The sequence below is a fragment of the Triticum urartu genome, chromosome 2A (genome assembly GCF_056163025.1).
Source record: "Triticum urartu cultivar PI428250 chromosome 2A, HENAU_Tu73, whole genome shotgun sequence".
In the NCBI taxonomy this organism is placed as follows: Eukaryota; Viridiplantae; Streptophyta; class Magnoliopsida; order Poales; family Poaceae; genus Triticum; species Triticum urartu.
Window position 1 is genome coordinate 316315730 of NC_141874.1, and position 16533 is coordinate 316332262.

At 43.5% G+C, this 16533-nt stretch overlaps 1 long non-coding RNA gene across 1 annotated transcript; it reads left to right on the forward strand.

Annotated features, from left to right (window-relative positions):
• Nucleotides 1-2533: 2533 nt before the first annotated feature.
• LOC125537241 (uncharacterized) lies at nucleotides 2534-6524 on the forward strand. The gene is made up of 2 exons (XR_007295712.2): nucleotides 2534-3460; nucleotides 5435-6524. It is a non-coding gene; the product is annotated as an uncharacterized LOC125537241 (long non-coding RNA).
• Nucleotides 6525-16533: the final 10009 nt, after the last annotated feature.

A 16533-nucleotide genomic window follows, 5' to 3' on the forward strand; every position in this document is an offset into this window, starting at 1 on the left:
CCTCATCCTCATAATCTCCCACATAATCATCCTCCTCCACATCAGCAGTAGGAGCCACAGAAGTATCAACAGCAGCACCAGCAGTTTGGCCCGACTGAAGAGGGACACGGCTCGCTCGGCGGAGGGCTATTTCCCGACGTGGAGGTAGTCGGTGTTGTTGCTGTTGTTGCAGAGGTGCAGCAGGAGCAGCCGGTGGTGGTGGTGGAAAACGCGAAAGCAATTCAGCAAACTTGTTATCGAGCTTTGTTTCAAACGTCTTCTCCATGCCATCTATCTTCTCCATGGCCTCTTCAAATCTTTTTATCACATCTTGCACCTGTCCACTCATCATTTGTTGAAACGTATCATGAAGCTCCTTGTTCGTCAAGTTCTCCCAGTCAGTCTCGTCGGCTTGTGATCCTGGCATGGTTAGCAGCAATAGAAACACACAAGAATATGATCCTACAGACAACTAACAAGTGGTGGTGGTGGCGGGTGTCACAAATCCGTCAAGCAAATCTCAAATTCTTACCAGTTCTTACCCAGCAGCAGGCGGTGATCGGCAACCGTTATAGTCAAAACTCTCAAAAGCTTGGATAGAGCGATTGCCAGGGAGAGTCAAACGCACGACGCAGATGTATGTGGAGCTGGGAAGGCTTATAGTATGGTAGCAAAAAGGGTCAGCAATAATCAATTCAGAGATGCAAAGTTGAATAAACGCTCAACGACGGTACTGTGCTGGTCCTAGGCTAGACCGTGCTAGAGACGCGAGCCTAGAACACTAACAAAATCACGGCGCTGCACCTATATAAGGGAAAAGCACACTCTGGAACTCTCTTTTTTTCTCTCTTTTTTTGCGCTCCTTTTTTTTGCGCTCCTCTTTTTTTGCGAAAAATCACTATAATGGCGAGTGTCTCAAAACTCTTCCCTCATCAAACTGATAGGATGGGCACGGAATTTTTTTTCACTTTTTTTCGGAAATCAGGGCAGCGACGATGAAAAAGTGCGACAAAAAATCACTATGATGGCACGTGGCTCAAAAGACTCAGAAAAGCCTAAAAATAGGATAGGGAAAAAAAATTTGCCCGTGAAAATTTTGGCCTAAAAACTGCTCGGGGGTCTCCAGACTCTTTTTTTTCCGAGACCTACGCAGGCAAGGAAACACGAATCGGAATTTAGATTGATCTCAAGAACAAACCTAATATGAGAAGAACTCGGATTGGTGGTGGATATATGGTTGTGGTATATGGCAGCGGTGGTGGTATATGGTACCGGTGGTGGTATATGGATACAGATTGGTGGTGGTATATGGATACAGATTGGTGGTGGTATATGGATATGGATTCAGAGCGGTGGCGGATAAGCAAAAGTGGTAGATGGGCGATGATGATGGTGCGGCGGCGGCGTGACAACTTATGACCAGAACTCGAAACTCTAAAAGACTAGACTTTAAGACCAGCAACTTGACACGACGATGCAACCGCAAATTCAACAAAGCAAAAACCCTAAAAAGATTATGCAAAGGCTCAGATTGGTTCGGATATGATGAACTAACCCTAATTTTTTTTCTGGCTTTTTCGTGGACTGTAGGTATGAAGAACAGACTCGATCTAATCTACGAAAAACTGTAAAATCTCACCGAGCAACCTGGAACTCTGATACCACTTGATAGAGACTAAGGTGTCCCGATGTTTCGATGAGATGGTGGCTATCGTTTTCTGTGGGAGTCGACCTTGACGATCCGACTACGAACGTGCGAGACGTCGCGCCTTAGCAATCGCTAAACCAACTTCCGAGGGTTATTGACCACGCCGGAGCACGATCAACCTGACCACGAGGGTCTGTTTCCTGCGAACAAACGAAGAACAAGTAAGAAACTGAGATTGCAATTGGGATATTGCGAATATAAGATGAAAGCTTTATTGATCAAGGTGGGGTTCTGTGACGTCTTGGTCTGGTCGTTGGACACAAACGAAGTACGCGAAGTTGCAGCTATGGCAAACTTTTAATCTAAACAAAACCCAAAGTCTAAACGATGCCCTAAGGGCTGTATATATGGAGGAAGAGGGGGGAATTTCGTGGCCCTTGAGGGTGGGGTCCGAAACCAACCCTAACTCTTGTTTCCCCACACATACAGACTCTAAAAATAGCCTATACTTAAGTATTTCGAAATTACATGGGCCTGGCCCATTAATAAGGTGACGCAGCACCTAGAATAGCCTATGGACGAATATTATGAAGTGGCATCTTGTATATTTCGTCCAAGGCTTCATGCACTCCTTATGGCGGCTTCAAAGTCCTGAAATCACCACTTGTAACTCCGTTCTTGATCCCCTTGCGCATGCCAGCGTGTTCTTGCTCCAATGTTCATCCTTCTTCAAGCTAGACCCTTCATTTGTAAGCAAAACAAATGTATCCAATTTAGGCAGCATCATAATCTCATGAACATTAGAATCATTACCAAGAAACGAAAGTACCTGGTAATTTAATTGGCGTGCGCGAGCTCTAGTAATTGGTCCAGTATATGTAACAGTAGGAGTTGTGGATATAAAAATGGTATTGATGTCCTCATCAATAATGGATACAGCAGCACAGTGAGCCAACTCTCTCCCTCTAGCTGATCCTCCTTTACTTATTATTTTTCTACACATGTAGTCTATATCACACTATGAATATATGCATGCATAAGAATAATGTATCATTTTGCTATGCTGTTGAGCTATCTTCCCATCAATGTAGATCGTGGTAGTTGTAATTTTGTTACGCTTTGTAGATGGGGTTGTTTCGTGTATACATTGAGCTTATGTGATGATTATATATATAACTCATTGAGTACTCCCTCCATCCCGAAATTCATGTCGTGACGACAATTTAAAAAAAACTCTCCAGTGTTTCCCGACACAACCCGCGTCCCTCTCTCCAGTGTTCAGTCGCGACGGCGTCTCACTTTCCCCATTCCCTAGTCGGCCACCACGGTTCACGGCCAGATCCCGGCCAACTCCGGCCTGTCCTTGCCCTGCCGACCTTTGTCGCCACCCCCTCCTTCCCCTACCTCCGTCCAGTCCATTTGCCCGCCAATTCGCAGCCCCAAACAAACCCTGGCCACCGTCGACACTCACAAATGCCAACTTTCTCACCGCGGATTGCATAGAGGAAGGAGAAATTGCGATTTTTGTGGTGGTGCGGCAGTGCGTGGTGGTGATGCACGGAGACCGGCTGCCGATGTGGCCGTCCAGGAGGCCAAGGTTCTCGCGGACGACGACGAGCAGGCCGCGGGTCCACGGACGAGGGACGCAGGAGGCCTGCTGTCGCCGAGCACCGCTTCTACTCGTGCGAGGAGCGCGTCCGGGTGCTCAATCTGGAGTGCATGGCGACAGCCTCATCCCTGGTCGCCGCGCCGGGGGGAGGTGGCGGTGGCACAGTAACTCGAGCTCCCCTTCTTCGACCCAGCCCCCGAGCCCGATGCCTCGTCTCCCCTCAGGTTGTTCCCCTGGCCCATCTTCCCCTTGCTTCGCCGCTGTCAATTTCTGCCACTGTCGCTGTCAATTTCTGCATATGTACTCCACTGTGATTCACTAAATGTTACTGAATCTACTGAATTTGTTATCTTCCAGTACTTAATTTGTATTGAATGTTACTGAATGTAGGCGTCGTCGTGTTCATGTGTCAGTCTGAGTCGTGTGTCGTGTCTTTGAGTCCTGTGGTGTTTTTGATCGCGAGCTCGAGTGTCTCTCTGTCTGGGGTTAATTAGAGCTGGTTACGCGAGGAAGAAACAACATGTTATCTTTCAGTCGGTCGGTCGTCAGTGATGCAACAATCCCTTCTGTCATGGATTGGGATGTCATGTTGGAATCCTATGTTTGAACAATTGAACTCAGTTTAAATGGAATAAGAAAATGTAAGTCGTAGCTACGAAATATCCTCCTGTGTGTCCTGATTGCTTTTGTTCCTTAACTTTGTTTTGTTCTGAAGCATCTATCGATCTTTTTCTTCAAACTAAGGTGGTATAGATTTGAGTATGTAATGTACTGTGCCAATATCCATGTCGTCCCCCACTTTATTTAGGTTTACAAATACAATTGGATGGAGTGTAGTGGTAATCACCAGTGTTCATCCATATTTTGCATTTAAAAATTCAGTTTGAGTCTGGATCAACTCAGTTGTACTGTGTCAATATCCAACTCAGTTTTAGTGCTGGTTTGCATTTAAAAATTCCATGAAGCTCCCACTCAATTCATTTATCTTCTCCATTCCTGCCCTGCCATCATTCATCTTCTCAATTCCAGTCCTAGTCCATTAGAAACTGAAAACATCAAGTTTCGGAGAGTTCAATCGGTTAAGTTTGCATCCTGATGATTTTTAGTACTAGTCCAGACGTAGAAACTCCGCTGCATTTGACAGGACCAGCACCCTGCAAAGAATCAACATATCATGGAGTTGTTAGCATATTGATTCAAAATCCATAGTTTGTATGTTCAGTTTAGTGAAAACTTGACTTGCTTGCACAACTGATCATCACAATTCAAAAAATGGCTGTGGAGGATTTTAGAAAGTGTCATTTGTAATCAGTGTGTCATTTGTAATCAGGATTTTAGCTTAATCCTGCTATCAAACACTTTGCTCTAACCACTTCTACTCATAACTGTTTGAAACATTATTCACTGTAGTCTCAGTTAACTGAATTTTCTGAAGCCATTTTCCTGCTCACAAGTTGACAGAAAATTGTTTGAAACCAATTTGACACAAGTTGACTGAAACGAATTTAGAAATCATAGTACTCCTGTGATATAGATTCAGTAAACATGACAGTAAAATTGCTCTAAGATTACTGACTAAATAAAGGGCTTACTGTATTAAGCAAATCAATTGACTAAATGCATCTTTAACTGAATTTACTAAGTTAATTTTGGCTGTGTGAGCTGAATTCACAAGGTGAGCATGTGCTATAGCAGTGCACTAACAGTGAGCACATTACCCCTCCTGGATACAGTATGATTCTCGCAAAAATTGGCGATACAAACTGAGAAACAGGCCCCTTCCATGAAAGAAAAGAAACGTTTCTTTTTTGGGTGCTTTGTTTTCTCTTTCAGCATGGCAAGCCGATACCATCTTCTTGGATTGATCTTCAGTATAGCAAGTTCATTGCAACTAGTGCAAGATTCAAATCATTGTAACTAGTTCAAGTTCATAATCCATGATGTCTGTTTGAACATTTTTAGAACCTGAACATTGATGATGATCGTGAGAGTCCATAATCCATGCCGTAATAATTCCAGTTGCCAAAATTTTGTCCGATTGATTGTTTCTGAAATTAACATGGTTGAATTGTTTCCAAAATTAACAAAATCTCATTTCTTGATTTAATGTTTCCATAATTAAGATGATTGAATGTTTCCAGAATTAACAAAATCTTCCTGATTGAATGTTTCCAAATCTAACATTACCAATTTTGCAGGACTACCTACCTAGCAGCAGCAGCAGAGGCTGGGCGAGTTCGTTTGGTCGAGGAAGAAATACCAGCTGCAGGTGGTCGATGCAGCAGTAGCAGTAGGCGTCAGTGGCGGGGCAGCAGCAGTAGTAGGCGTCGGTGGCGAGGAGGGAGCCGGCAGGGAAAGACCACCTCAGCAGCACAGCCGACGAGGAAGGAGCCGGCAGGGAAGGAGAGGCTGGGCCGGCGATCGGTGTCTCCCAGCAACAGAGACGGGGCGCAGGGAAAGATTGCGACGGAATCGCGGAGGTTGACAGGGTTGCAGGTGCAGGTGGGCGGCGCCGCAGTGATTGGTCGCGCAGGTGGGCGGCGGAATCACGCAGCTGGGCGCCGGCAAGTGGTCGCGGTGGATCGAGGACCAGCTCGCCTGGCGGTCACGGCGATGGACGGCGGAATCGGTGAGCAGCTGGTGGCGGGTGAGCGGCGGTGGGTGATTGTGGGTGGGTTGCGAGCACCAGAATCTCCAGCGCGGCGGAGGAATCCCATGGCGTCGGCCTCTGCCCCCTGGCGACGAGCGGGCGCTGGATGGAGGAAGGAGAAAGAGTCATGTACTTGTTTGCTACTATTTTTAAAATTGCGAGGTGTTTATTGCAAAACATCCACTATACTGCGCCCGCGACAATAATTCTGGGGCGGAGGGAGTAGTAACTAACACAAATGCCCATGCGTTGCAACATGAGAAAAGAAAACCTCACTTCACTAACCCAATGGCTCAAGACCTCCTCCCCAATGACCCATCATCAGACATGACATCATCAACAAACTTCTTAGAACTCCTCCACACTGCCACACGAGAAACAAAAAAATAAATTAGGAGCATTGTCCAAAGACCCCCATCTTTGGCAATATAACAGAGAAACATGTGGAGTTTGTGTCGCACAGTTTTTGTCACACATAGTAGAGACTCCGAGTCCAACTCCTTGTACTTTGGTGACAGACGCTAGTGGGTCGAGCTGAAAAATAAGAGTGAAGATTTGTTTTGTTCATAGAAAAATATAGCATATGACGAACAAATAATGAAAAGTTTTTATTGTGATTTAGACATAGTTTTTCTGTATGTGTTGTCACAATATTTTGCTCTTGAGTTAAACAGTTCTGAAATGTCAAATATTAGAATCACAGTATCGTATCTTAGTTTTTGACATCAACAACTCATATATAAAGTAGTTCACTCGTGGCATGTGCACCTAAACACAACACCTCACAATTTAGCTACAAAAAAGGGGTTCAGGATGATTTAGACACAAAGAAGAAATTCATCAGTTCAATAACTAAATAAGCCTCGGAGCATGTAGAAAAACTATGATATTTTTGCGGCATAATTACCAAATGTCTTGTATATGGGGTAAAGTAATTCTTGGTGTATATTCATTTAAAAATGGTATTTAATTTTCTTGTCAAATATCTTATTGTTCTTCAACAGACTTATACTCTACTTAGATTGGAATCATATTATAATTACTTTAACTTTAATCTTATGTTTTGTTTGACTGGTTAAATTTCATGTTTAAGCCCTATGCCTCAATATTAAATAACGGAAATATATTTAATACTTTATTTCTTGTTTATTATTTTGCAATTCACATGCAAATGAAGTTGTACTTTTTTATCCATCTAATTAATAAAATATGTCTAATATTATTATCGGGAATTCTAATGCACGAATGTGTTTCCTCATCTCCTCAAGCGCGATGGGTGCCACATCGTTTAATATGTGAGACCGGAGGTGCTCATAAGGGTAGGGTGCGCGTGTGTGCGTTTATAGGGGTGAGTGTATGTGTGTGTATACGAGAGCTTGCATGTGTACTGTGTTAAAAAATATGTGAGACCAGCCGCACATGTGATGATGATCTGATTGGTTGCTACTGTCATGTCCTTGGTGGGTGATATTGTGTAAGTCGCGCGTTAGTGCATCCCATTATTATTTTGAACAACACAAAACCTTGATCGATCAGGATCTAAGTTTCTTTTTCTAGTGCAAAGGCATCTAATTTTGTATGTGCTCACCTTAAGCTCAACTTGTATGCATGTTCCATAAAAAAAGCTTGTACGCATGATTTTATATATTCCTAGATCAGACCGGCCGCTCATGAGACGATGGCCTAACACCCGCTCGACTGCTGCTATTATTGCCATCATCAACCCACACACCATCCTCCTGCTAGCAGTAGGGTACGGGGTGAAACATTTGTTCCTACTTTTATGGATGTACACACGCATTTTTCTTGGCAAATGTTGGACGTACACCAGACATTTGTTCATGCGCGGCTGGGCCAGGGAGGCTGGGCTTGGTCGCGAGCGTTGTGCTGGGCCTTGGAGGGTCACACGGCCCACACGAGCGAGCAGGTGAGGCTTGGTCGTCGTTCTCCTCGAATGAAGGAAGAGGTAGGAGGTGGCTTGTGGCACGCTGGAGACAAACTCCGACGGGGACGGTGAGGGGTGGTGCAGATCTAGCGCGAGAGTGGCGGGGATGGGTTGCCCGCGGCCGGATCTCGCCGGATCCGAGCATGGACTCCTCGTGGCGGTGGCTGTGGAGCTCATGGCGTCCTAAAGAGTGGGAGATGTGAGGAAGATAGAAGAAGAAGGAAGGGAGAGAGAGAGAGAGATGCGCTGCTCATCTGCTGGTCTGGCGAGGGTCCGGTCACAGGCGGCGAGGCGAGGTGGAGGAGGTCCAGCCGGCGTGGTCGGGCGCAGGAGGGAGCTCGGGGAAGCGGCGGCGTACTGGCGCGGCTTGGGCCTTGATGGATTTCCCAGGGCCTGATCTGGGTCTTGTAGGGCCGCTGATTCGCCCCAGTAGTGTGAAACGTTTTTTTACTTATATATGGACTATGGGTTCAATTACCCAAAAATAGAAGGGCTATTTCGCAAAAAGGGAGCGACAGTGAACCCGACAGAGTCAATTTGTGCTTTATTATTAGGGAAAGATTAAGGATTTAATTCACATATTGGTGGAAGTGGTATTGCTAGGGTGGTTTCAAGAACATCATAGTTTATACCCTTTGAATGTAAGTGGAATGCCGCCCAGGTTCAAAAAGATCAGACCGACTTAGTAACTAGTAGCTTCCATGTACAACCACTAGCTATATGGGCTCTGGCTTAGTTGATCAGTTGTTGGAACCCTTACCCAGACAATGTCGACAAATGTAGCGTATATAGGTGGGATGTGGCCATCAGCTGGTTAAAGGAACCTCTTTTGAAAGACTTCGTCTCAATCTTCAGATTGGGTCCAGTGGGTAAAGCGTATTAAACTCTGCAAGGTATTAAAAACTAATCATGATTAGTCGTGTCCCTGGTTATGCACAAATTTGAGCAGCCAGGCCATTACAGTTGTTGGATGATCTTGACAGATGATACCTTCATAAAAGTTGTGTGGGAAATTTAATAATGGGGATAGGTTGGTATTGGAGTTCCCAATTCAACCATAAGTATTTAATTCTAGGAAGACAAATTAAAACTTGACTATTATGTTATGTAGTTATCAGGGAAAATTTAGCTTTTCTGCAAAACAACCAGTACACCATCCTTTTGATATACCTTGCATATACATGTAGGTCTGTTATATAACTCTTGTGTGACTTGCCAGTACATTCAACATACTGACCCTTATGGTTGTAACTTATCATTTTGCATATTTTATACAACGAGTGAGTGATACGATGCAGGGTTACGATGTCTATACTCGACATTTGCGTGTGGGTGTTGATGGATTCTATTAAGATTTTATTTGCTTTTCCGCTGGATTTTGTTTGTATGCTAGCTTTGAGCTATGCAGGTATGTATATTATTTAAGTTTTGGATCTACGATGTAATATTATGGCATGTGGTTTACTCTTGATATTACATCTTGTACTGTGTGCTAGCAATTGATCTAGGGACTAGCACAGTGAGCACAGAGACATCGAATCTTATCAGGTTGAGGTCATTATAGGAGATCTTCTCTATAGCCTAGCAATCATGTCTCGGGTCATCTTCCGGTAAGCCTCCTTGTCGGGGGATTGCCATTGCCTGTGCATAAGTTTTGGGTACTTGTCGGATTCAGGGCTCCGCAAACCCAAGAAAGGTTGGAACTCTGCCGCGCGTGCGAAGAACTCAACCTCCCTAGCCTACCAACCCGCCGCTCTCACGACCTAGCTCGATGAACGGGAAAGGAAAGAGACACGACAGTTAACCCAGGTTCGGGCCACCTTGCGGTGTAAGATCCTACTCCTGCTTTGGTGTGGATTAGCGTCGCGAGGGGCTGAGGATGAACTAGTACAGAGGAAGAACAAGCTCCTGAGGCTTGGGTGTGTGGTGGTGAGGCTCCGGATTTGATCGCCCCTTCTATGGTGGTGGCTAACACACACACAAACATATATATATATATATATATATATATATATATATATATATATATATATATATATATATATATATATATATATATATATATGGTCGCGCTATTCGTCACCCTGGGTGAGGAATTCTTATTCCTCACCCCAGTCAGCTTTTGTACCCACGCTTAAAACTACAATCTGTAAGAAAATCAGGTTTGTGTGGTAATATTATAGTTGGAAAGAGGAACCAGTACCTGCACTAAAACCACCGTAAACAAAAAAAAAGTGCATGGTAATCTTACAGTTTGCATGTGAGTCAATCAAGTCCCGTGGTCGAGGAACCAATCTGGTGCATCTTGCTGTAATCTTACATCTACTCAGGTAATCTTACAGTTGCGAGTCCTTCCTGATTTTTTAGACATAAGGCCACTTAGGTAATTTTACAGTAGTGAGGTGTTCCTGATTTTCTTAGATATAATGTTGTGTTCCTTACTTCATGTATATTTCGTTAGTTCTGTTACTCTTTCTATTTATTGTACTGAGTACACCGTGTCTCTAAAAAAAGTAACATAGGCCACTATCCTAATTCTGTAGGAGGAATTTTCGGTAACTGTAAGAAACATATGAAATTTATTCATTTTGTACACAATGAATTTTTGGTAACTGTGGAATAACAAAGTGATCTAATACATAGTGGTTCCGAGAAATACCTCACGTAACAAAAACTATCCTTGCAATTACAAATCAAATTCGTCTTGACACAATTGAATGCCACTTAGCACTAAGTTACCAGCAGCCTGAAAATTCAGAAATCACTATTGCAAACTGAATACTACCAAACTTGAAAAGTGACTAATGTTGAACTTGATCTTCAAGGCTTAATTGGCAGGTGACCAGAGATTTTACATCAACTTCATCTGTTCAGCAATCTGTCTAGTGACTGAAACACTATTATCCATGGGCTGTAACCAACATAGTATCCTATTAATAGTACTGTAGCCTTTAGGTTCACTTTTCTTCTCACCAAAACCTGAATTTAGCTTCTGGGTATTAGTAAAAGAAGGCCTGAATTTTGTTCAATATTACTCTGCCCACCATAAATACAAAGACATTTCTCTCTATCCCTCATACATTAAACGTCGTCCGCTTGAACAGATACCTGAAAAACAGAATATTTTTAGTTCTCAGAAGTATACCAATGAACAGGTAGAGGCCACCAACTCACAAGCACATATAACACTTAAAAGGATTAAACAACCTTTGGTACTCTAAACTGGAAACAAGGTTGAAATGAAAGTTAGCGGAGTGATTTGGATGACTAAATTCATCAGAATCACATGAACCCATAACACGCTGGCTGCACGGTCTGAATCAAAAATAGAGAGAAATAAGATAAAAGGCCAAACACTATAACTGTTGTTTCAAACTTTCAATGCACACTAACCGTGTCTTTTATTAAACTGTGGCAGATACAATACCGGGAGTCATCATACTGAACTAGTCTATGTCTTGTAACCATTTAAGACATTGTCTGTCATGAAAGAGTCATCAAAATGAAACACATAATTGGTAAGATACATATAATGGTAAGGCAAATGCCAAAACCGCCAAGCATAATGGCTTGCTCTGTAAGATAGGAAAATAGGTTAAATGTGAACAAAGTCAACATTTTCCAGTATATAAGAATCTAAAGCCAAAATGATTGTGTGGATCTTCTTTACAGTATTCATGGCTAAGGAAAAATTCAGTTCATGGAGCCTAGCTAGAATCATATGATTACTCGCCAAAAATAGTACATTCCCATCTGGTTTATGCTACAGAAAAGAAAGCAACAACCTGAATAAAAAATAAAAAAATTCCTATTATAGAATAGAAGATTAATCCTGGATTGAGGGCGGGTTAAACAAAAATAAAACAGCAAAGTTTGACAGGCTGGATGAGGATCAGGGTCCAACTCATGGTAATTAAAATAAATCTAACTCAGCTTTCATGAATATTGACGAACTGGGAGATGGTCAGTGTCCACCAACATGATGTTTCCAACCAGCCACGTACAAAAATCTAGTGTACAGTATGGAGCCAACCCAAGTTCGCTAGATAATGTAAGAATTATTAGAGACAAGGTAATATATATGGGGCCAACAAAAAATAGGAGCATGTCCAACTAATACATTTTCCAAACTTGCATGTGACGTAGATTACGTCACTTGTTTACATCAACATAAAATAGGCGCCGTCCAGCTATATCTTTCTCTTCAGTGTGTATCAAGAACCAAACAGATCAAAGCTAGAAATAAATAGGTGCTTAACCATTCATCATTTTCCTTAAGCTCAGTGTAAAAATCCGAGAAGCAAACCTAAAAAGGTTAGTGTACTGCAGGTGTATGCAGTGCTTTCACAGAAGGTTAGTGCTTCCATGAATTGAAAAAGGAAAACCTGATTCGGCATCTTTCGTGTTGCTAGTTGCTACCATGTCTCATAGTGTTCAGGTCTGCAACTGGAGAGTTCTGAGGCCTCACTAGTAGTGTTCAGGACGAGTCAACATTTTAAAAAAAAGACACATTTGTGTCCTTTAGCAAGATCATTGAATCAAAAGGTTTAAATTTTGGTCTATTCAGAGGTATGATCAGCTCCGATGGAAGTGGTTTGACCCACTCAAAACCTAACAAAACGTTATACTCCTTACCAGGGAGTCAGTGACACTGGGCATTAATATCACAGTTACTTGTGCTTGAATGATTTGTGCTTATTTTGGGGGCGTGATTCTTCGTTGCTCGCTGTGTGCGGGTTGTTTTTTCACATTTTCTTGTGCTTTACGCTTTCTGGTTTCCATGTGTTTCATCTTTTGCAACAGAGCAGATTCGCAATGATGGGATGACCCTCCTGATATAGTAGAAGCATCCCTACTTCACTCCAAGTGAAAACAACTGAACATGGTTCCTTTTTTTAATTTTAAGCAGTGGAGCTCCAAAGAAGAAAGAAGGAACAGTTCATCCAAACAGAGAAGAAAATCTAGAAACAGCGCTATCACCAAAGGTTGGATCTAAGGCGATACTCTAGTGTTATTTCTCTGCTGCAGCGTTGAGCTCCTCCTCTTCTTCTCCTCATGTATGATCTCCGAATTGATCCCACATTCGAGCGAAGTTCTACTCCGTCATCCCATTCAGTATGCAAGCTCCCCTCTTTTCTTTCATCTCCTTTCTTGGTCTTCTACCTCTTTCTTTGCCCCGTTCCCTAAAAATCAAGAACCCTAAACCTAAAAATTCAGAAATTCATGGACGAGGACAGGGAAAGGAATACGAGTAGGGAGATCTTACATGCGAGCAAACCACCAGACGTGGAGAGGGACGCCGGAGAAGTCATTGCCGTCGCCGAGCTCGCGCCGTACCTTTACACTGCCCAATTTGCCCCCTGGTCGCCACCGCATCAAGAGAGAAAGGGGGAGCACTCGACGTACGAGAGAGGGGAGTATACCTTGCCTCCGGGGTCATCCCTCCGGCACCGGCGCCATCGTCTTTGTTGCCGTGGCCTCCGCAATCGTCAGAGAGGAAGGATGTCGAGCACAGCCGCCGCTGGTAGTTCATCCTCAAAGGTGAACCGCTCGCAGCTGATTAGAAAAGATATTTTTTTGGGAGGGATTATATTACAGAAAATATTGATACGGGGTGTGGGATACCTCTTCCCAGGCAACCGCGCCCGTCGACGTAAATTTACGGCAGCGCAACAAAATTTACATCGGTCGAGATTTGCCTATAAACCAGACCCTGGCTCGGTTGATGGACTGGGGTGAAGAATTTCTTATTCTTACCCAGGGTCACTAATAGAGTTTCTATATATAGGGTCACGCTATTCGTCACCCTGGGTGAGGAATAGTTATTCTTCACCCCCTCTATTTTACCATCAATGCACCGTAATTTTACGTTTCATAAGTTTTGTCTTATTTCCGACGCAAAAAGAGACCGCAAGAAAATATATAATCGCCGTAAAAAATATTTTATGTTATGTAAAATTACAAACGTAAAAACATAGTCTAAAATACACATAAACTGCAATTTTTCTTGTCTTATGACCTATATTTTTATTTTCTTATGTCAATTTTTACGTAGTGAATCAATAGGAATGTAACTATTTGAATTCCAAACGTAATTTAATTATGAAATGATCATAAAATTAGCTCAGGTGAAGAATAACTTATTCTGCACCCTGGGTGATGAATAGTAACACTATATATATATATATAAATATTCTGATCATGGGATCAGAATAATATTCTGATCACAACCTGAACTGCCTGAGTAACGAGCTTGAACTTCCCTCTGTACGAACCCGACCTTCGGGCTATCTTCGCAACCGTGCCTTCTACCCCGAGTTTTTCTGATCATTCGTGTTGTTTGTGATGTAAGTGTAATGTGGACACATTTTTTAGAATCTAAATGCTTGTTTTGATTCGGAATCTAGCACGTTGGCGGATTTGCTCTCGGGCGGTGATGAACATGGGTCTGTTACAAGTTTTTTGCATGTACTGGATGTTCTAGAATCTCTAACAGGATGAGAATTGGGTTTAGGTACGAGTTTATTGCATGTTTTGTTGTTATTTTCGAACGAATTCAATTTGGTGGTCCGCCGCCTCTGTTCTTCGTCCGCGGGAGTGGTTCTGGCCGCCGTTGTAGATTTGTAGTTTTGCTGTTCAAATTGGCGGCGGATTTGCGTGCATTAGTGAGACAGAATGCTGCCCATGTTATTAATTTGATTATGCGGGCTCATACAAATCGAAATCCGGCGATTGGATCTTCTGCCTCCCGCCGTGGTTTTCTGTTCGAGGGACAATATGATGAGAATCGTTTTCTTGTTTATCTGTAGCATGATGACGTTCGAAATGGCGGTTGAATCCTTCCACGTTGTTAATTTGATTTGGCTGGCTCATTCATTCCGAAAATGTGGATTGGACCTTCTGCCTCCCGCTGTGGTTCATTGTTCGAGCGGACAACTTGATGGTGGATCATTTTTTGATGTTTTATCTGGAGTATGACAACGTTCGAAATGGATGTTGACATGTTGGAATTTACCCAAATGATTAAATTTGGGAACCAAATTTGTTCGGGGTTGTTTTTTCAATCATTTTACGTTCTGTTGTACAAGCTGGACTGCTATAACATTCGTAGTTGAACTTCTGTGCTCTTTACGCATGCTTTTAGGAGATGAGGCAATATGATCTAGTCTGTTGCTGTTGTTGTATAAAAAATCAAGTATGTTTTATGTTGTTGACTGTCGTCATGTGTGTAAGTGTGGAGCTGGACCACAGGCACATGCATCCTATTTTCCTTTAGTCTATGTTTTGGGATAGTTTTTTGATCATCCACTATCTTCAGTAGAAGCTGGACTTCTTTTTTATTAATGGTTGAACTTCTGGTTTTCCACATTGCATTCCACATTTGCAAGGCGAAGGTGCATGGTGCTCTATATTTTCTTTGTTTGGTTTTTTTGTAATTTTAATTCTTCAGATGTTCTTTTTAGACTTTGTCTCGTGAGCAATCATGGGATTAGCCCAAGTATGCATGCACTTTTTCTAGATCATCTAAGGGTCATTGTACAAGCTGGACTTCTATGTTGTTCATACGTGAACTTCTGCTTTTCATTCTTTACAAGGTAATGCAGCAAGTCCTTTGTATTTCTTTCTTTTTTTATGTTATTTTTCATTCTTTGCATTGGTTTGGATTTTTTTTGACTTAGTCCCATGAGCAACCATGGAATTGGCCGACAGATATGCGTATATGTTTTATTTTTTCTAGTAAGTTTTTGTACTTATAATAGTTGTTGGTCTTCACTGAATAACTATCCTGAACTTCTGTATGATAATCGTTTTTAACATGTTAATTTGAGGTTTTACAAAACCACAAACTTCTATATCTTCACCATTTGAACTTCTTATTTATAATTTTGTTTGTTATTTTTGGATTTAAATATTTGTAGACATTGAAATCGGCATTGCGCCTATTAACAAATGCGGTAGCGCGAGGCCGAGCAGGGGGGAGGGGGGGTCGGGACTCCCCTCCCCTCCCCCTGCGAGGCGGAGACATGAACGAGCCGGAGCATGGGACGACGAAGCGTGCTGCGTCGTCGCATGCGGAGGCGAGTCCGTCACATCCGTGACCCCACTATCTATCTTAGGGGTGTGGCACTGGGGTGCGTGCGGTGGGGTTGGAAACAGAATAACCACATTGCGTCCTGTCAAAACCTAGCGCGCAGCAATGCGGTAGCGCGAGGCCGAGCACGGGGGAGGGGGGTCAGGACCCCCCTCTCCTCCCCCTGTGAGGCCGAGACAGGAACGAGCCAGAGCAGGCGACGACGCAGCGTGCCGTGTCGTTGCATGCGGAGGCGAGTCCGTCACATCCGTGAACCCACTATCTATCTTAGGGGTGTGGCTCTGGGGTGCGTGCGGTGGGGGTGGAAATAGAATAACCGCAATTTGTCCTGTCAAAACCTAGCGCGTAGCAATGCGGTACCGCGAGGGCGAGCAGGGGGGAGGGTGGTCGGGACCCCCTCCCCTCCCCTGCGAGGCCGATACAAGAACGAGCCGGAGCAGGCGATGACGCGGCGTTCCGCGTCGTTGCATGCGGAGGCGAGTCCTTCATATCCGTGACCCCACTATCTTAGGGGTGTGGCTCTGGGGTGCGTGCGGTGGGGGTGGAAACAGAATAACCGCATTGCGTCCTGTCAAAACCTAGTGCGCAGCAATGTGGTAGCACGAGGCCG